The 5000-nt window shown below is 51.5% G+C and overlaps 1 non-coding gene across 1 annotated transcript in view; it reads right to left on the bottom strand.

Moving 5' to 3' along the window:
* Positions 1 to 983, bottom strand: part of LOC126333783 (small subunit ribosomal RNA) — a 1893-nt gene extending 910 nt beyond the window's left edge. Inside the window, exon 1 of the ribosomal RNA XR_007564343.1 lies at positions 1 to 983. This exon is cut by the window's left edge and continues 910 nt beyond it. This is a non-coding gene — a ribosomal RNA (small subunit ribosomal RNA).
* Between the last annotated feature and the right edge of the window lie 4017 nt (positions 984 to 5000).

Genomic DNA, 5000 nt, shown 5'->3' with positions numbered 1-5000 from the left:
CTCTAACATCGCAATACGAATGCCCCCGCCTGTCCCTATTAATCATTACCTCGGGTTCCGAAAACCAACAAAATAGAACCGAGGTCCTATTCCATTATTCCATGCACACAGTATTCAGGCGGGCTTGCCTGCTTTAAGCACTCTAATTTGTTCAAAGTAAACGTGCCGGCCCACCGAGACACTCAACTAAGAGCACCCTGGTAGGATTTCAACGGGGTCCGCCTCGGGACGCGCAAGCACGCCTTCGGCTCGCCCCACCGGCAGGACGTCCCACGATACATGCCAGTTAAACACCGACGGGCGGTGAACCAACAGCGTGGGACACAAATCCAACTACGAGCTTTTTAACCGCAACAACTTTAATATACGCTATTGGAGCTGGAATTACCGCGGCTGCTGGCACCAGACTTGCCCTCCAATAGATACTCGTTAAAGGATTTAAAGTGTACTCATTCCGATTACGGGGCCTCGGATGAGTCCCGTATCGTTATTTTTCGTCACTACCTCCCCGTGCCGGGAGTGGGTAATTTGCGCGCCTGCTGCCTTCCTTGGATGTGGTAGCCGTTTCTCAGGCTCCCTCTCCGGAATCGAACCCTGATTCCCCGTTACCCGTTACAACCATGGTAGGCGCAGAACCTACCATCGACAGTTGATAAGGCAGACATTTGAAAGATGCGTCGCCGGTACGAGGACCGTGCGATCAGCCCAAAGTTATTCAGAGTCACCAAGGCAAACGGACCAGACGAGCCAATCCGATTGGTTTTGATCTAATAAAAGCGTCCCTTCCATCTCTGGTCGGGACTCTGTTTGCATGTATTAGCTCTAGAATTACCACAGTTATCCAAGTAACGTGGGTACGATCTAAGGAACCATAACTGATTTAATGAGCCATTCGCGGTTTCACCTTAATGCGGCTTGTACTGAGACATGCATGGCTTAATCTTTGAGACAAGCATATGACTACTGGCAGGATCAACCAGGGAGCTGCGTCAACGAGAGCTGAGCAGCCGGCCGCCCGGGAGTGTGTCCCGAGGGCCCGCGCGAACACGCAAGCGTCCGCTCAATTATTCTGCAAACAGGAGGAGGCTGAGCTCCCCTGCACGATACACCTCGAAACCCTCTCAGGTCCCGGCGGCGCGCAGCGCCGTCCTAAGTACTTGGTCGGGTTCGAGAGAGGCGCAATCGCCCGGAGATAGGCGAGTAGACGCTTTCAGTGCGAACACCCGTGCTCCCAACTGAGCTTGCCGCTGCCGACAGAGGCCCGGGAGCGTGCTGTCGTGGCATTGCCGGCGGGAAACAACACGCGCCACCTACGGTGACCGGCAGCTCCAACGCCAGCGCCACAGAAGGGCAAAGCCCCACTTGGGTGCAGAAGCGAACTCTCCCAGCACAGCGCACGCGCCAACACGTCCGCAGAGCTGCGATACAAACCACCTGCGAGAACCGCCGGGGGCGACCGAGCAGCAGACGGCGTCGCGACGCCGAGTGCCGGGCGGCGGCGCATCCTCAACGCACACAGTCCGCAATCGGACCAGCACACTGCAGATGTCCACCGCGCTTCGCACCGGGCTCGGCAGAACCCACTTTGGCCGCCTGGCGCCGCGCGCCGGGTGCGCCGGCGCGTAGCTGGGACGCCAGCCGGGCCCGTCGGCCGGCGCTCCTGCCACTGGGCGCCCCCCACCAGCCGGCTGTAGTGCGTGCGCTCACGCAGCGCGCGGCCAGCACGCCGGGCGGCCCCCCCTCACCGGCCGGGGACTGTCCCACCAAGCCACAGCCTCGTATCGCTTCATACCCACATGGCCAACTCAGGTTCGGGGGCATGGCGGGTACCGCCGAAACAACCGGTTCACAGATGTACCGATCGTCGCTATCACCGATGCACCTGCAGCGCGAACAACCGCTCAACAACTGATTTCCAGTTCATTTGCGGATCTTTGGCAGCAAACGTATACGTCAATCTACATTTGCGAAATCTACGATTCTGGCATGCCTGCATGTTATGTGTCACGACACGCTACATCAGCCCACATACACACTACGGCATGTACACGAGAGAACACGTGGAAGATGGTCCGCGCACGTGTGCAATGTCCCTTGCGCGGTCGACTGTCAACCGGCCTCTGTAGCATGTCGCAGATGTGGAACGCGGTCCACCGTGGTATCATGTTGTGTGGGGCAATACGATTAAATAGGAAAACCCTCGTCGCTACATCAACAGACGGCTCACGCTGATTCCCGGCAGAGGGAGGGGGGCCAACATGCAATACTTTCGTCCGTACCTACCACATGTCTGTACGGCGTAAAACAGTGCAATCTCGCTGTAATGGGGAGACGAGACAAGTAGCATCGTGCACAACATATGGCCCTTATGATTCGCCATTGTAGGGCGCAGCCGGTGTACGGTCAAGCATGTGCCACATTATGTCACTCAGTACGTAACGACGGATGATCAGTGTGGGTTACGCGTACATCAGCGGACAGTCCACACAGGCCGTACCACAACGTACACTGACTGCATCGACAACCGAATGCAACTGAACAGCTGCAAGGCTCATTTCACAAACAAACGCCTGACCGACCAGCTTGGAAGGGCAGGAGGGGAGGGCGATAGTCGTTCTGTAGCGTTACACCCTTCCAGTGGTTAGCGGGACTGTGTAGAAAGTACGCAACACTCGAAAGACATTTACGTGAGGGTACGCACCATGGCATCGAGAAATACACATGACACCAGAGGATCCAAGCAGTGAACTATGTTCAGAGGGTTGCTGTTAGGCAAAGCTACATTCCTGTGACGTTACATGTGACAGTTAAGGTGCAGTGTAAGTTAGGTTAAGGTGCAGTGTAAGTTAGGTTAAGGTGCAGTGTAAGTTAGGTTAAGGTGCAGTGTAAGTTAGGTTAAGGTGCAGTGTAAGTTAGGTTAAGGTGCAGTGTAAGTTAGGTTAAGGTGCAGTGTAAGTTAGGTTAAGGTGCAGTGTAAGTTAGGTTAAGGTGCAGTGTAAGTTAGGTTAAGGTGCAGTGTAAGTTAGGTTAAGGTGCAGTGTAAGTTAGGTTAAGGTGCAGTGTAAGTTAGGTTAAGGTGCAGTGTAACTTAGGTTAAGGTGCAGTGTAAGTTAGGTTAAGGTGCAGTGTAACTTAGGTTAAGGTGCAGTGTAAGTTAGGTTAAGGTGCAGTGTAACTTAGGTTAAGGTGCAGTGTAACTTAGGTTAAGGTGCAGTGTAACTTAGGTTAAGGTGCAGTGTAACTTAGGTTAAGGTGCAGTGTAACTTAGGTTAAGGTGCAGTGTAACTTAGGTTAAGGTGCAGTGTAACTTAGGTTAAGGTGCAGTGTAACTTAGGTTAAGGTGCAGTGTAACTTAGGTTAAGGTGCAGTGTAACTTAGGTTAAGGTGCAGTGTAACTTAGGTTAAGGTGCAGTGTAACTTAGGTTAAGGTGCAGTGTAACTTAGGTTAAGGTGCAGTGTAACTTAGGTTAAGGTGCAGTGTAACTTAGGTTAAGGTGCAGTGTAACTTAGGTTAAGGTGCAGTGTAACTTAGGTTAAGGTGCAGTGTAACTTAGGTTAAGGTGCAGTGTAACTTAGGTTAAGGTGCAGTGTAACTTAGGTTAAGGTGCAGTGTAACTTAGGTTAAGGTGCAGTGTAACTTAGGTTAAGGTGCAGTGTAACTTAGGTTAAGGTGCAGTGTAACTTAGGTTAAGGTGCAGTGTAACTTAGGTTAAGGTGCAGTGTAACTTAGGTTAAGGTGCAGTGTAACTTAGGTTAAGGTGCAGTGTAACTTAGGTTAAGGTGCAGTGTAACTTAGGTTAAGGTGCAGTGTAACTTAGGTTAAGGTGCAGTGTAACTTAGGTTAAGGTGCAGTGTAACTTAGGTTAAGGTGCAGTGTAACTTAGGTTAAGGTGCAGTGTAACTTAGGTTAAGGTGCAGTGTAAGTTAGGTTAAGGTGCAGTGTAACTTAGGTTAAGGTGCAGTGTAACTTAGGTTAAGGTGCAGTGTAACTTAGGTTAAGGTGCAGTGTAACTTAGGTTAAGGTGCAGTGTAACTTAGGTTAAGGTGCAGTGTAACTTAGGTTAAGGTGCAGTGTAACTTAGGTTAAGGTGCAGTGTAAGTTAGGTTAAGGTGCAGTGTAAGTTAGGTTAAGGTGCAGTGTAAGTTAGGTTAAGGTGCAGCGTAACTTAGGTTAAGGTGCAGCGTAACTTAGGTTAAGGTGCAGTGTAACTTAGGTTAAGGTGCAGTGTAACTTAGGTTAAGGTGCAGTGTAACTTAGGTTAAGGTGCAGTGTAACTTAGGTTAAGGTGCAGCGTAACTTAGGTTAAGGTGCAGCGTAACTTAGGTTAAGGTGCAGCGTAACTTAGGTTAAGGTGCAGCGTAACTTAGGTTAAGGTGCAGCGTAACTTAGGTTAAGGTGCAGCGTAACTTAGGTTAAGGTGCAGCGTAACTTAGGTTAAGGTGCAGCGTAACTTAGGTTAAGGTGCAGCGTAACTTAGGTTAAGGTGCAGCGTAACTTAGGTTAAGGTGCAGCGTAACTTAGGTTAAGGTGCAGCGTAACTTAGGTTAAGGTGCAGCGTAACTTAGGTTAAGGTGCAGCGTAACTTAGGTTAAGGTGCAGCGTAACTTAGGTTTAGGGGCCAACGTGGGTTAGGTTAGGGGCCAACGTGGGTTAGGTTAGGGGCCAACGTGGGTTAGGTTAGGGGCCAACGTGGGTTAGGTTAGGGGCCAACGTGGGTTAGGTTAGGGGCCAACGTGGGTTAGGTTAGGGGCCAACGTGGGTTAGGTTAGGGGCCAACGTGGGTTAGGTTAGGGGCCAACGTGGGTTAGGTTAGGGGCCAACGTGGGTTAGGTTAGGGGCCAACGTGGGTTAGGTTAGGGGCCAACGTGGGTTAGGTTAGGGGCCAACGTGGGTTAGGTTAGGGGCCAACGTGGGTTAGGTTAGGGGCCAACGTGGGTTAGGTTAGGGGCCAACGTGGGTTAGGTTAGGGGCCAACGTGGGTTAGGTTAGGGGCCAACGT

The sequence above is a fragment of the Schistocerca gregaria genome, unplaced genomic scaffold (genome assembly GCF_023897955.1).
Source record: "Schistocerca gregaria isolate iqSchGreg1 unplaced genomic scaffold, iqSchGreg1.2 ptg001638l, whole genome shotgun sequence".
Lineage (NCBI taxonomy): Eukaryota > Metazoa > Arthropoda > Insecta > Orthoptera > Acrididae > Schistocerca > Schistocerca gregaria.
This window is presented reverse-complemented; position numbering and strand designations above follow the sequence as displayed.